Source organism: Equus asinus, chromosome 25, assembly GCF_041296235.1.
Source record: "Equus asinus isolate D_3611 breed Donkey chromosome 25, EquAss-T2T_v2, whole genome shotgun sequence".
In the NCBI taxonomy this organism is placed as follows: Eukaryota; Metazoa; Chordata; class Mammalia; order Perissodactyla; family Equidae; genus Equus; species Equus asinus.
This window is the reverse complement of record NC_091814.1, coordinates 11723923-11739219: the sequence shown is the minus strand read 5'-3', so window position 1 is coordinate 11739219 and position 15297 is coordinate 11723923. Positions and strand designations below refer to the sequence as shown.

General features: G+C 39.3%; 1 long non-coding RNA gene across 1 annotated transcript in view; it reads right to left on the bottom strand.

The window, feature by feature from the left end:
* LOC123280607 (uncharacterized) overlaps positions 1–15297 on the bottom strand; it is a 75711-nt gene that overhangs the window by 3028 nt on the left and 57386 nt on the right. The window lies entirely within an intron of this gene.

Here is a 15297-nt window from a genome sequence, read left to right as displayed (position 1 = left end):
ACGCAATCACCAGACTCGATCGTGCTAGAGGCAAGCAAGGAGAAGGCATGGGGCGGGGCGCTGAGTAAAATGAGATTGGGCATAATGCGTTGGCCAGAATCAAACCTGGATCACGTGCATTGAGGTGAGAATTCTACCACTGAACCACCAGTGCTGGCAGTTGTTGCAGTCCATGATGGATCTCTATAAAGAATCTTTACAGAGACTGAAGGACGGGAAGCAGGGAAACCAAAAAGTTCCAAAAGAGCTTTAGACAGCTGTCTTTGGACAGAGCTCACAAACAGAAAGGCGCTGGAAGCAAAGGCTTGGGGAAGAGGCTTACTCCTGTCAGGCAACAGCATAAAGGGGGAACATTCAAATTAAAATATCAAAATATCTGTTTTGAAAACATTGAAAATTCATTGGAAAAACATCTCGATCCCTTGTTTATGATCCTGAAGCACCGACTGTCAACCTCAAACTGTTGCCTTAGAGGGTCTGAGAAAGTAATCTAACTCGCTAGGTCAGGGAAGAAAAATTCTAATACAGGGAGGAAATAAAGAGCAAAAGCAGAATTAGATTGGAATTAGAAGAAAGAAAGGGCCAGAATCAAAATAGAGATAATGAAGAAACACATTTTGGTCAATGGGATTAGTTCTTTGTAACTGTTTTTCATACAAGAATAACGACTCCGTCTTGTAATTATTATACAGTAGTATGTGTCTGATTTTTCATGTGTTCAAAGCATTTGGATGGATGTGTTATATATCATAATTATTAAAAGATTAATTAAGTTTGCAATCAACGTTTAATTGTTTGGACTCCCTGTCGCGCTGAGGTTGAGCATTCGTGACTCTGAGATGTCCGTGAGGGATAGGCTTTAGTGTATGGGTTGTATAAGGAGAAGCCTAAGTTTTCAAAAAGTATTGATGGTTGAAATGTTAACATATTGGTCCTTTGATGAAATTGAAATATAGAGAGATTTCTTTCCCCAATTATTCCTGGGGAAATTAAACTGAAGAAAGGAACCTGGAGAGCTCCCCTACATGTTGAGACTAGGCATCGTTACGACTTCTTGAAGACAGGAGCTGCAGACCTGCAATCATGCTTCTCTTGCTGAGCAGCCGAGCTAGGTGGAGGCTGAGGCATAACCTTGGCTTCAGCAAGGAAAATGACTGTTGCCTTGATCTGAAAGAGCTTTGACTCTATCTGGCCTCTGCCCAACACCTAAGATACACACCAGCTCTGGTTAACATGCTTTCAATCACCACCTTCATCAACCAGATCTACATTGATTCCCACGTCTGTTTCTAAACTATAAATCTGCACTTTGAATTCACAACTCCTAATTCCCAAGTCAATGCCTCATATGCATCTCAGAATCACAAATGCTAAAACTCAACGCACCAGTGAGTTCCCTGTCAGCGTCATACACCACCCTCTACCCCAATACTCTGTGATCAGACCAGGCACAGTGTCTCCCAAAATGTAGTGCACTGTCCCAAGTATTTCAATCAATCCCCAAAACAGCACCCAAATCTGTTCCTGACCCTGCCTAGTATACATACCCTCACCACCAACCACCCTGTTGCCTGAACCACATCATGCTACCCTTTTTGGATACACTCTCTCATCCTCCCAGCACAGAAATTTATGTTCATCATAATCAATATATAGCTTAACTTTAAGCTTAACTTTATTGGCTGCACCACTGCCTTACTGCCACTTTATGACTGCACTCTTCCATCCATCAACTCTTACCCCCATTAATACACCCAGATAAAAAGCCAGCCTCCCTACAGCCAGCCTAGTCTACTCCAATCCTTTTGCCACACTGCACCGTGAGTGACCCTTCCACAGACTACATCTGGACATACATGTAGCCTAAAACCACACAGTGCCTCCATATTCCTTCACTGAAATGTCTTAATACCTTCGTGACATGAACCCTGGCTTCCCTCATCCTCATCATCTGAATGTCTCTTGCCAATTCTCAAGTCCAGCAACAGTGAAGTACTGGACACGTCAGGAACTCTCTCACTTTTAGGCACTTGCTTCTCTCTACAGGGGATGGTCTCTCACAGCTTCCTCGTCCTTCTTCAACATCATTCTCATCCTTCAGGCCTCAGTTCAGAAGTCTTTTCCTCTGGAAAGACTTTCCTGACTGTCTGAATTCAGTATGCAATGTGTCCACTTTTATTTTGGCATTAATTGTGCTCTAATGAAATCACATTCTATTTGGCTCTGTCTTCCAAAGATATATTTTCATATGAAAAGAATTCATATTTCCTGGGAAATCAAGGCTGTGTATGTAAATAAAATATTCTCAAGAAGTAGCATAGTGCCTAGCATTCTCTATAGTCTAAAGTTGTTAAACAATGAAAGAGAGAGACAGAAGCAAATAAGGAACTTTCTCTCTCTCTCAAACATACACTCACAGATAGACAAATGAGAAAATAAATTTAGCAAGACAGGCAGCAGAATGATTAATCTACAAAGTAGAGTAACTCCAGCAGAGCAATTGGAAAGGGTAGAGAATACAATGATCAAGAATAAAGTTTTTGGGACTGGCTGGTGGTGTAGCGGTTAAGTGTGCACATTCCGCTTCAACGGCCCAGGGTTTGCCAGTTCAGATCCTGGGTGTGGACAAGGCACTGCTCGGCAAGCCTTGCTGTGGTAAGTGTCCCACATATAAAGTAGAGGAAGATGGGCACAGATGTTAGCTCAGGGCCAGTCTTCCTCAGCAAAAAGAGGAGGATTGGCAGCAGATGTTAGCTCAGGGCTAATCTTCCTCAAAAATCATAATAATAATAGTAATAATTTTTAAAAAATAAAGGTTTTTTAACTTTTTATTGAGATTATGATAGTTTACAATCTTGTGAAATTTCAGTTGTACATTGTTGTTTGTCAGTCGTGTTGTAGGTGCACCACTTCACCCTTTGTGCCCACCCCCCACCCCCCCTTCCCCTGGTAGCCACTAATCTGTTCTCTTTGTCTACATGTTTAACTTCCACATACGAGTGGAGTCATACAGAGATTGTCTTTCTCTATCTGGCTTATTTCACTTAACATAATACCTTCAAGGTCCATCCATGTTGTGAATGGAGTGATTGTATCTTTTTTATGACTGAGTAGTATTCCATTGTGTATATATACCATATCTTCTTTATCCAATCATCAGTTGATGGGCACTTAGGTTGCTTCCACATCTTGGCTATTGTAAATAATGCTGCAGTGAACATACAGGTGCATGGGACTTTTGGAATTTCTGATTTCAAGTTCTTTGGGTAGATACCCAGAAGTGGGATGGCTGGGTCATATGCTATTTCTATTTTTAATTTTTTGAGAAATCACCATACTGTTTTCCATAGTGGCTTTACCAGTTTGCATTCCCACCAGCAGTGTATGAGGGTTCCTTTTTCTCCACAACCTCTCCAACATTTGTTACTTTTTGTTTTGGTTATTTTTGCCATTCTAATGGGTGTAAGGCGATATCTTAGTGTAGTTTTGATTTGCATTTCCCTGATGATCAAGTGATGATGAACAACTTTTCATTTGCCTATTGGTCATCTGTATATCTTCTTTGGAGAAATGTCTGTTCATGTCCCCTGCCCATATTTTGATCGGGTTGTTTGACTTTTTGTTGTTGAGTTGTGTGAGTTCTTTATATATTTATGGAGATTAACCTTTTGTCAGATATACGACTTGCAAATATTTTTCCCAATTAGTGGGTTGGGTTTTTTTGTTTCAATCCTGTTTTCCCTTGCCTTGAAGAAGCTCTTTAGTCTGATGAAGTCCCAATTGTTTATTCTTTCTATTGTTTCCCTCGGCTGAGAAGACATGGTGTCCGAAAAGATCCTTTTAATACTGATGTCAAAAAGTGTACTGCCTATATTTTCTTCTAGAAGTCTCATGGTTTCAGGTCTTACCTTTAGGTCTTTGATCCATTTTGAGTTCATTTTTGTGAATGGTGAAAAAGAATGGTCAATTTTCATTGTTTTGTGTGGCTGTCCAGTTTTCCCAGCACCATTTGTTTACGAGACTTTCTTTTCTCCATTGTATGCCCTCAGCTCCTTTGTCGAAGATGAGCTGTCCATAGATGTGTGGTTTTATTTCTGGGCTTTCAATTCTGCTCCATTGATGTGCATCTGTTTTTGTACCAGTACCATGCTGTTTTGATTACTGTAGCTTTGTAGCATGTTTTGAAGTCAGGGATTGTGATGCCTCCAGCTTTATTCTTTTTTCTCAGGGTTACCTTAGCAATTCGAGGTCTTCTTTTGCCCCATATGAATTTTAGGATTCTTTGGTCAATTTCTGTAAAGAATGTCACTGGGATTCTGATTGGGATGGCGTTGAATCTGTAGATTGCTTTAGGTAGTATGGACATTTTAACTATGTTTATTCTTCCAACCCATGTGCATGGAATATCTTTCCATCTCTTTATGTCGTCATCAATTTCTTTCAGGAAAGTCTTGTAGTTTTCATTATATGGGTCTTTCACTTCCTTAGTTAAATTCACCCCAAGGTATTTTATTCTTTTTGTTGCGATTGTGAATGGTATTGTGTTCTTGAGTTCTTTTCTGTTAGTTCGTTATTAGAGTATAGAAATGCTACTTATTTATGTAAGTTGATTTTATACCCTGCAACTTTGCTGTAGTTGTTGACTATTTCAAATAGTTTTTCAATGGATTCTTTTGGGTTTTCTATGCATAAGATCATGTTGTCTGCAAACAGTGAGAGTTTCACTTCTTCACTCCCTTTTTGGATTCCTTTTATTTCTTTCTTTTGCCTAATTGCTCTGGCCAAACCCTCCAGTACTATGTTGAATAAGAGTGGTGACAGAGGGCACCCTTGTCTCATTCCTGTTCTCAGGGGGATGGCGTTCAGTTGTTGCCCATTGAATATGGTGTTGACTGTGGGTTTATCATATATGGCCTTTTTATGTTGAGGTAATTTCCTTCTATCCCCATTTTGTTAAGAGTTTTTATCATAAATGGCTGTTGGATCTTGTCAAATGCTTTCTCTGCATCTATTGAGATGATCATGTGGTTTTTATTCCTCAATTTGTTGATGTGGTGTATCACGCCGATTGATCTGCAGATGTTGAACCATCCCTGTGTCCCTGGTATGAATCCCACCTGATCATGATGGATGATCCTTTTGATGAATTGCTGAATTCTGGTGGCCAAAATTTTGTTTAGAATTTTTGCATCTATGTTCATCAGTGATATTGGCCTGTAGTTCTATTTTCGTGGTGTCCTTGTCAGGCTTTGGTATCAGCGTGATGTTGGCCTCATAGAATGTGTTAGGAAGTGTTCCATCTTCCCTAATTTTTTGGAATAGCTTGAAAAGGACAGGTATTAAATCCTCTCTGAAAGTTTGGTAGAATTCCCCAGGAAAGCCATCTGGTCCTGGGGTTTTATTTCTTGGGATTTTTTTGATTGCTGTTTCAATCTCTTTCCTTGTGATCGGTCTGTTCAAATTGTCTCTTTCTTCTTGAGTGAGCTTTGGGAGATTGTAGGAGTCCAAAAATTTATCTATTTCCTCTAAGTTATCCATTTCGTTGGCATATAGTTTTTCGTGGTATTCTGTTATAATCCATTGTATTTCTGCAGAGTCTGTTGTTATTTCTCCTCGTTCATTTCTGCTTTTGTTTATTTGAGCTTTCTCCCTTTTTTTCTTTGTAAGTCTGGCTAGTGGTTTGTCAATTTTATTTATCTTCTCAAAGAACCAGCTCTTTGATTCATTGATCCTTTCTACCACCTTTTTTGTTTCAATAGTATTTATTTCTGCTCTGATTTTTATTATTTCTCTCCTTCTGCTGACTTTGGGCGTTGTTTGTTCTTCTTTCTCTAGTTCAGTTAGGTGTAGTTTAAAATTGCTTATTTGGGATTTTTCTTATTTGTTAAGATGTGCCTGTATTGCGATGAATTTTCCTCTTAATACAGCTTTTGCTGTATCCCATATGAGTTGGTATGGCATGCTATCATTTTCATTTGTTTCCAGGTATTTTTTGATTTCTTCTTTAATTTCTTCAATGATCCATTGCTTGTTCAGTAGTGTATTGTTTAGTCTCCACATCTTTGTGCCTTTGTCAGCGTTTTTCTTGTAATTAATTTCTAGCCTTATAGCATTATGATCAGAGAAGATGCTTGTTATTATTTCAATTTTTTTAAATTTGTAGAGGCTTGCCTTGTTTCCCAACATATGGTCTATCCTTGAGAATGTTCCATGTGCACTTGAGAAGAATGTGTATTCTGCTGTTTTAGGGTGAAGTGATCTATATATGTCTATTAAGTCCAATTGTTTTAGTTTTTCGTTTAGCTCCACTATTTCCTTGTTGATTTTCTGTCTGGATGATCTGTCCATTGATGTGAGTGGGGTGTTGAGGTCCCCTACTATTATTGTGTTGTTTTTAACATCTTCCTTTAGGTCTGTTAATAGTTGCTTTATGAACCTTGGTGCTCCTATGTTGGGTGCATAGATATTTATAAGCGTTATTTCTTCTTGATGAAGTGTCCCTTTGATCATTATATATTGCCCCTCTGTGTCTCTCTTTACTTGTCTTATTTTGAAATCCGCTTTGTCTGATATAAGAATTGCAACACCTGCTTTTTTCTGCTTGCTATTAGCTTGAAGTATTGTCCTCCACCCCTTCACTCTGAGCCTGTGTTTGTCCTTGGGGCTGAGGTGTGTTTCCTGGAGGCAACAAATTGTTGAATCTTGTTCTTTAATCCATTTTGCCACTCTGTGTCTTTTTATTGGAGAGTTCAATCCATTCACATTGAGAGTGATTATTGATGCATGTGGATTTAATGCTGTCAATCTGTCACTCATTATCTGGATTTCCTGCGTTTGTTTTTCTGTGTGCCTTAGCCTATCCATTTAATACTGAAATTTCTTATGCTAGGTTTCTTAGATTTTTGCTTATTTATGTTCTGTGGCTCTGTTCTGTTTTTTAGTTTAGTGGCTACCTTGAAGTTTGTATTTAGAATCTCATGTATAATAGAGTCTGTTCTTTGGTGGTCTCTTACTTACTTGACCTAGACTGATCTAGTCCCTTTGCTCTTCCCCTCCTAAATTGTTGTTTTCATTTCTTATTCCAACTCGTGGCGTGTTATGAGTTTGTAGTTAGAGTGATAAGATCATCTTTGCTTTGGTAGTTCCCTTCCCTTTATCCTAATGCTATAGTTGAATATTTACTATCCTATTCTGGTTCTATCTATCTGTCTCCCTACTCTGTGGTTTGTGACCCCTCCTCTCCCTTTTTTCTTTTTCCAGGTATGAGAGCCTTCTTGAGGATTTCTTGTAGTGGAGGACTTTTGGTTACAAATTCCCTTAACTTTTGTTTGTCTGGAAAAGATTTAATTTCTCCCTCATATCTGAAGGATATTCTTGCTGGATAGAGTATTCTTGGCTGAAGATTTTTATCTTTTAAAGTTTTGAATATGTCACTCCATTCTCTTCTAGCTTGTAAGGTTTCTGTAGAGAAATCCACTGAAAGTCTGATAGGAGTTCCTTTGTAGGTTATTTTCTTCTGTCTTGCGGCCCTGAGAATTCTTTCTTTGTCTTTCATTTTTGCCATTTGTACAACTATATGCCTTGTAGTAGGTCTTTTTGCATTGACAAATCTAGAAGATGTGAAAGCTTCCTCCACACACATTTCTCCCTCAATCCCTAGATTTGGGAAGTTCTCTTCTATAATTTCGTTAAGCACACTTTCTGCTCCATTTTCCTTTTCCACGTTCTCTGGAATTCCTACGATCTTTAAAGTCTTTCTCCTCGTTGAATCTGCCATCTCTCGGAGGTTTTCCTCATTTTTTTTTAATTCTTAGCTCTCTTTCTTCCTCTGTCTTGAGCCATTCAGCCTGTCTATCTTCGATTATGCTAATTTTCTCCTCTATGGTGTCTACACGGGCATTCAGGGAATCCGTATTCTGTTTTATCTGGTCCATTGTGTTTTTCATCTCTAGTAACTCTGTTTGATTCTTCTTTATGATTTCAATCTCTTTTGTGAAGTAACTCCAGAACTTGCTGGCTTGTTTCTCTATCTTTCTCTCTACCTCATTGAGTTTTTTTTATTATAGCTGCTCTGAACTCATTTTCACTTAGTTTACCTATTTCCAAGTCCTCAGGACTTAATTCTGTGTTTTTATTGTTTTCCTTCTGGTCTGGAGCTTTTATAAATTGCTGGATGGTAGAGGAGCGGTTTTTTCTTATGATGCTAGAACTTGGTTGCAGTTACAGCCTGTCGCCACTAGATGGGGGTCGAGAGCCTTGCTTTCTGAGCTCTCCGCCTTCAGGCAAGATGGCAGCGCTCAGTGCGGTTTGCCAGGGTGGGGAGGGGCGGTTTCTCTCGCGCACCGATCTGGATTCGGATCAGCTCTGTTCTCTGGACTCCCGGGGCCCTGGGTTTATGGGGTCCCCGCGCATGGAAGCTTTCCCCCGTCAGCGGGTTTCCACTGCACCGGTGGCGGCAGTCCTGCACTATCCCCTGGTCTCGCAGCCCCTCCCCCACTCCTTCCCTCTCCTGCGCAGCGATCCTGGTCTCTAGGAGAGGGAGCGAAGTTCTCCCCTACCCAGAGCCAGCTTCTCCAAGGCCAGCAGCAAGGTCTCCGTCCTCCGTCTTTCTGGTACCGTAGGTCTCTAACATCCTGGCATTAGATTTATTAGCTGAAATTCAGGTTTTTTCCAGTCCTTTGTCATAGTTTGGAGTGGGGGAGAGTTCCGGGTCAGCTCACCCGGCCATTTTGCTTCACCTCCTTCCCATGTCTTCTTCAATTTATTTCAATAATGTTTTATAGTTTTCAGTGTACTGGTTTTTCACCTCTTTGGTTAAATTGATTATGAGGTATGTTATTCTTTTATTATTGTTGCAATTGTTAATGGGATTGCCTTCTTAATTTCTCTTTCTGCTACTTTGTTGTTAGTGTATTGAAATGCAACTGAATTTTGTATGTTGACTTTGTATCCTGCAACTTTACCATATGCATTTATTATTTCTAAAAGTTTTTTGGTGAATTCTTTAGGGTTTTTTATATATAAAATCATGTCATCTGCAAATAGTGACAGTTGCACTTCATCCTTTCCAATGTGGATCCCTTTTATTTCTTTTTCTTGCCTGATTGCACTGGCTAGGACTTCCAATACTATGTTAAATAAGAGTGACAAAAGTGAGAATCCTTGTCTGGTTCCTGTTCTTAGAGGAATAGCTTTCAGTTTTTCTCCATTGAGTGTGATATTACCTGTGGGTTTGTCATATATGTCCTTTATTATTTTGAGGTACTTTAATTCCATACTCATTTTATTCACAGTTTTTATCACAAATGGATGCTGTATGTTGTTGAATGCTTTCTCTGCATCTGTTGAGATGATCATGTGATTTTTATTCTTCATTTTGTTAATGTGGTGTATCACGTTGATTGATTTGTGGATGTTGAACCATCCCTGCATCCCTGGAATAAATCCCACTTGATAATGGTGTATGATCAATGTATTGTTGTGTTTGATTTGCTAGTACTTTGTTGAGGATTTTTGCATCGATGTTCATCAGTGATATTGGCCTGTAATCTTCTTTTTTTGTGTTTTCCTTGTCTGGTTTTGGTATCAGGGTAGTGTTGGCTTTGTGGAATGAGTGAGGAAGCTTCCCCTCCTCTTCAATATTTTCGAAGAGTTAGAGAAGGATAGGTCCTAATTCTTCTTTGAATATTTGGTAGATTTCACCAGGGGAGCTGTCGGGATTTTTCCTTTTTGGAAGGTTTTTGATTACTGATTCAATCTACTTACTGGTGGTTAGTCTACTCAAGTTCTCTATTTCTTCCTGATTCATTTTTGGAAGGTTGTATGATTCTAAGAATTTATCTGTTTCTTCAATATTATCCAATTTGTTGGTGTATAGCTTTTCATAGTATTCTCTTATAATCTTTTGTATTTCTGATGTGTCTGTTGTAATTTCTCCTCTTTCAATTCTGATTTCATTTATTTGAGACTTCTCTCTTTTTGTCCTGGTGAATCTAGATAAAGGTTTGTCAATTTTGTTCATCTTTTCAAAGAGCCAGCTCTTCATTTCATTGATTTTTTTCTAATTTTTTTTTAGTCTCTATTTCATTTATTTCTGCTCTGATTTTTATTATTTCATTTCTTCTACTGATTTTGGGTTTTGTTTCTTCTTTGTTCTTTTTCTGGCTCATTTAGGTGCCTGGTTAGATTGTTTATTTGAGATTTTTCTTGTTTGTTGAGGTGGGCCTGTATTGCTATACACTTCCCTCTTAGAACTGTTTTCGCTATATCTCATAAATTTTTGCTTGTCGTATTTTCATTTTCATTTGTCTCCAGGTATTTTTTTATTTCTGCTTCGATTTCCTCATTGACCCAATCACTGTTCAGTAGTGTTTGTTAAACTCCACATATTTGTGGCTTTTTCCAATTTTCTTCCTGTAGTTGGTTTCTAGTTTCATACCATTGTGGTCAGAAAAGATGCTTGGTATTATTTCACTTTTCTTAAATTCATTGAGACTTATTTTGTCACCTGATATGTAATCTATCTTGGAGAATGTTCCATGTGCATTTGAAAATAACATGAATTCTGTGGTTTTGGGATGGAATGTTCTGTATATATGTACTAAGTCCTTCTGGTCTGAAGTGTCGTTTAAGGACAATGTTTCTTTAATGATCTTTTGTTTGGATGATCTATCCATTGGTGTAAGTGGAATGTTAAAATCTCTTACTATTCTTTTCTTACTGTCTATTTCTCCCTTTATGTCTGTTAATAATTGCTTTGTATATTTAGGTGTTCCTATGATGGGTGGTAGATATTTACAAGTGTTATATCCTCTTGTTGGGTTGTTCCCTTTATCATTATGTAGTACCCTTCTTTGTCTCTTGTTACAGTTTTTGTTTCAAAGTCTATTTTGTCTGTTATAAGTATTGCTACACAAGCTTTCTTTTCATTGCCATTTGCATGGAGTATCTTTTTCCATCCCTTCTCTTTCAGTTTGTGAGTGCCTTTAGGTCCGAAGTGTGTCTCTTGTATGCAGCATATGTATGGGTCTTGTTTTTTTATCCAATTGGCCAACCTATGTCTTTTGATTGGTGCACTTAGTCCATTGACATTTAAAGTAGCTATTGATAAGTATGTACTCATTGTCATTTTGTTACTTTTTTTCTGGATGTTTTCATAGTTTGTTTCTGTTCCTTTATTCTCTTGCTCTCTTCCCTGATGGCTGGATGGCTTTCTTTAGTAGTATGTTTGGTTTCCTTTCTCTTAATTTTTTGTGTATTTATGATAGGTTTGTGGTTTGTGATTACCATGAAGTTCATATATAATAACCTATATATATAGCAATCTATATTAAGTTGATGGGCTCTTAAATTTGACCTCTTGCTAAAAGTTCTACTCTTTTACTCCCCTCCTCCCATGTTTTATGTTTTTGATATCATATTTAACCTCTTTTGTGTGTGTATCAATTACCCTCTTATCATGGAAATAGGTAATTTCAGTACTTTTGTCTTTTGATCTTCATATTAGCTTCATAGGTGGTAGATCTGCTATCTTTACTATATAGTCACCTTTTACCAGTGATTTTATTGGTTTTAAAAAATAATTTCCTTATTCCTGTTTGTAGTTTTTTCTTTTCCACTTAAATAAATCCCTTCAGCATTTCTTGTAAGGCTGGTTTATTGGTGATAAACTGCTTTAATTTTTACTTGTCTGGAAAACTCTTTCTCTCTCCTTCCATTCTGAATGATAACCTTGCCAGGTAGAGTATTCTTGGCTGTAGGCTTTTTCCTTTCAGCACTTTAAATATACTGTGTCACTCTCTTCTAGCCTGTAGGCTTTCTGCTGAGAAGTCAGCTGATATCCTTATGGGGTTTCCTTTGTATGTATCTTATTGCCTCTCTCTTGCAGCTTTTAGGATTCTCTCTTATCTTTAACTCTTGACATTTTAATTATAATGTGTCAATGCCTCTTTTGGCTCATCCTGTTTGGTGCTCTCTGTGCTTCCTATACCTGGATGCCTGTTTCCTTCCTTAGGTTAGGAAAGTTTTCAGCTATTTGTTCTCCAAATAGATTCTCTGCCCCTTTGGTTCTCTGTTCTCCTTCCAGGATACCTACAATATGGTTGTTAGTGCACTTGATGTTGTCTCAGAAGTCCCTTAGACTTCCCTCATCCTTTTTAATTCTTTTTTCTTTTTACTTTTTGGCTTAGGTGGTTTTCTATTGTCTTTCATCCAGCTCACTGATCCACTCTTCTATGTCATCTACTCTGCTATTGAGTCCTTCTGGTGAATTTTTCATTTCCATTATTGTAATCTTCAGTTCTGATTTGTTCTTTTTTATATGTTCCTATTCTTTGTTGAAGTTCTCACTATATTCATCAATTTATCTCCCGAGATCAGTGAGCATCTTTATGACTATTAGTTTGTACTCTTTATCAAGTAGATTGTTTATCTCTGTTTTCGTTAGTTCTTTTTCTGAAGATTTGTCCTGTTCCTTTATTTGAAACATATTCCTTTATCTCCTCATTTTGCCTCTATCTCTCTGCTTATATCTATGTATTAGGTAGATCAGCAACATCTTCTGATCTTGGAGAAGTGGCCTTATGTAAGAGATGCTTTATGAGGCCCATCAGTGTGCTTCTCTCTTGTCACCAGTTCCAGATGTTCCAGGAGTGTCCCCTGTGTGGGCTATGTGTGTCCTTCTGTTGTGGCAGGGTTGCTCTTGCTCCAGGTGCATGGGGAGGCTAGGCTGTGCCCCTGGCCAGTTGGTTGTAATGCTCAACTGAGTAGAGTTTACTATGGTCCTGTCACTCACTTTACTGGGCATCATGCAGCACAGCTGGCTGCAAGATCTAATAGCACATTCCTGCTGCAGCTTTTCTATTAAGTGAGTAGGCCCCCAGCATGGCTAGTTTCTAGGCTCAGGGGCTTACAATTGCTGTAGGCCTCCAGCCTGCAAGGCTGTTGTCAGCCCTCTCACTAGTGCAGCTGGGAAGGGCTGGTCCCAGGTGTGGCAGCACACAATTGTTTCAGGTGTTGTAAGGGGGGCCAATCCCCTATGTGGCTGTTTGAGAAGCACAAATCTGCTGCAGCTGACAAGCCCCACCACTCAAAGGCCTACATATCCCCATCGATGCAGTACTGCACCATGAAGACCCACCGAAGCAGACCCACTCACCAGACTGCTGAGGTCCACACACCCTGCCTATGCAGATCCAGAAGTTCCCTGAGGACTTGCTCTTGGGTGGGGCCAGTCCCTAGGGTAGGCTGCCTGCCCTAACTGAACTGGATTAAATCAGTGCTCTAGAGGGTGGGGCAGACCCTTGCACTAACAGGCCAGGAGAAGAACTACAATGGCTTCTTCCAGCATCTGTGTCAGCATGCTTGCACTAGGTCACAATAATGGCTGCCACCAATGTCTCAGTCCCTGGGAACGTGGTCCCAGCCATCTCCTGCCTTGCTGAGATGTTCTGAGAACCTATCAAATGAGTCTCTTTTCACCAAAGGACTGTGCACCATTCTTTCTGGTGACCTTAGGTTTCATTCTGAAATGGGTGCATTTGTGTGTGGGCCCTTCAAGAGCAGGTTTTTCTTTCTCTTATGTTCAGTAGCTTTTCTAGGGGTACTCCCCATTGTTGTTAATAGCCAGCAAAGCCAGATATGACACTTGTCTCAGTTGTGCTGAGTTCAAAAGCTGCTTATTGTGGTGAAGCTCTCCCACTCAGATTCCCCACTCCTCCCAAGAAAGCTTCATAGCTTATGATTGCTCTTGGCCATGAAGCACCATCGCTAGAATGCAGCTTTTTCCTCTCCAGAAAGGAATTTTTGCCTCCTACACCTCCGTCAGCACTGTCCATTGTTGTGGGCATTTTTTTTTATCCAGTTTCTGGTTCTGTCTAAGGGGTTACTGTTCCAAGGGTAGTTGTAAACTTGTTGTGTCTGTGGGAGGAGGTGAGTTCAGACTTCTCCTATGCTGCCATCTTCCCAGCAATCTCTCCAAAAACCAAACTTGAAGTCACAGAAGATAACAATCTAACTGACAGAGAATTCAAAATAGCTGTTATGAAGAAACTCAGAAAACAGTTCAATGAGCACAGGAATACAACTAATGACAGAAGGAGTACTTCAACAAACAGATTTAAACTCTAAAAAAGAAACCAAACAGGGGCAGCCCGGTGGTGTAGTGGTTAAGTTCACACACTCCATTTTGGCAGCCTGGAATTCACCAGTTCAGATCCTGGGCACAGACCTACACACTGCTCATCAAGCCATGCTGTGGTGGCATCTCACATAGAAGAACTAGAAGGACTTACAACTATGTACTGGGGCTTTGGGGAGGATAAAAAGGAGGAAAATTGGCAACAGATGTTAGCTCCGGGCCAATCTTCCTCACCAAAAAAAAAAGCATGCCTTAAAAAAGAAAGGTGTCAGGGCCAGCCCTGTGGCTGAATGGTTAAGTTTGAACGCTCTGCTTCAGCAGTCCAGGGTCTCATCGGATCGGATCCTGGATGTGGACATGGCACCGCTCATCAGGCCACGTTGAGGCAGCATCCCACATGCCACAACTAGAAGGACCCACAACTAAAATATGCAACTATGTACTGGGGGGATTGGGGGAGAAAAAGCAGAGAAAAAAAGAAGATTGGCAACAGTTGTTAGCTCAGGTGTCAATCTTTAAAAAAAAAAAAAGCTGTCTGTTTGATGACTGACTTTAAAAAAAAGGAAAGAAACCAAACAGAAATTCTGGAGATGAAGAACACAATTAATGGGAAGAAAAATAAAGTAGAAAGCATTAAAAATAGAGCAGACCATATGGAAAAGAGAATCAGTGAGCTCAAAGATAGAAATCTACAAATGATTCAGTTGGAGGAGGCAAAAGAACTAAGATTTTTTTTTAAATGAAGAAATTCTACAAGAAATACCCAATTCAATTTGGAAAATAATATAATGATAACAGGTATCCCAGAAAGGTAAGAGAGGGAGAAAGGAGCAGAGAGCTTATTCAAAGAAATAATAAAATTATTTGCCTTCTCCAAGGCATATAATATTAAAACTGTCAAAAGTCAATGACAGAGAAAGAATACTAAGGTCAGCCAGACAGAAGAAAATAACCTAAAAAAGGAACCCCCATCAAGCTTTCAGCAGATTTTTCAGCAGAAACCCTACAGGCAAGGAGAGAGTAGGATAATATATTCAAAACACTGAAAGACAAAAACTATCAGCCAAGAATACTCTATCCAGCAAAATTGAAACAGTACTCAAAAACCTCCCAAAAAAATAAAAGTCCAGGACCAGAAGTCTTATCTCTTGATTTCTACT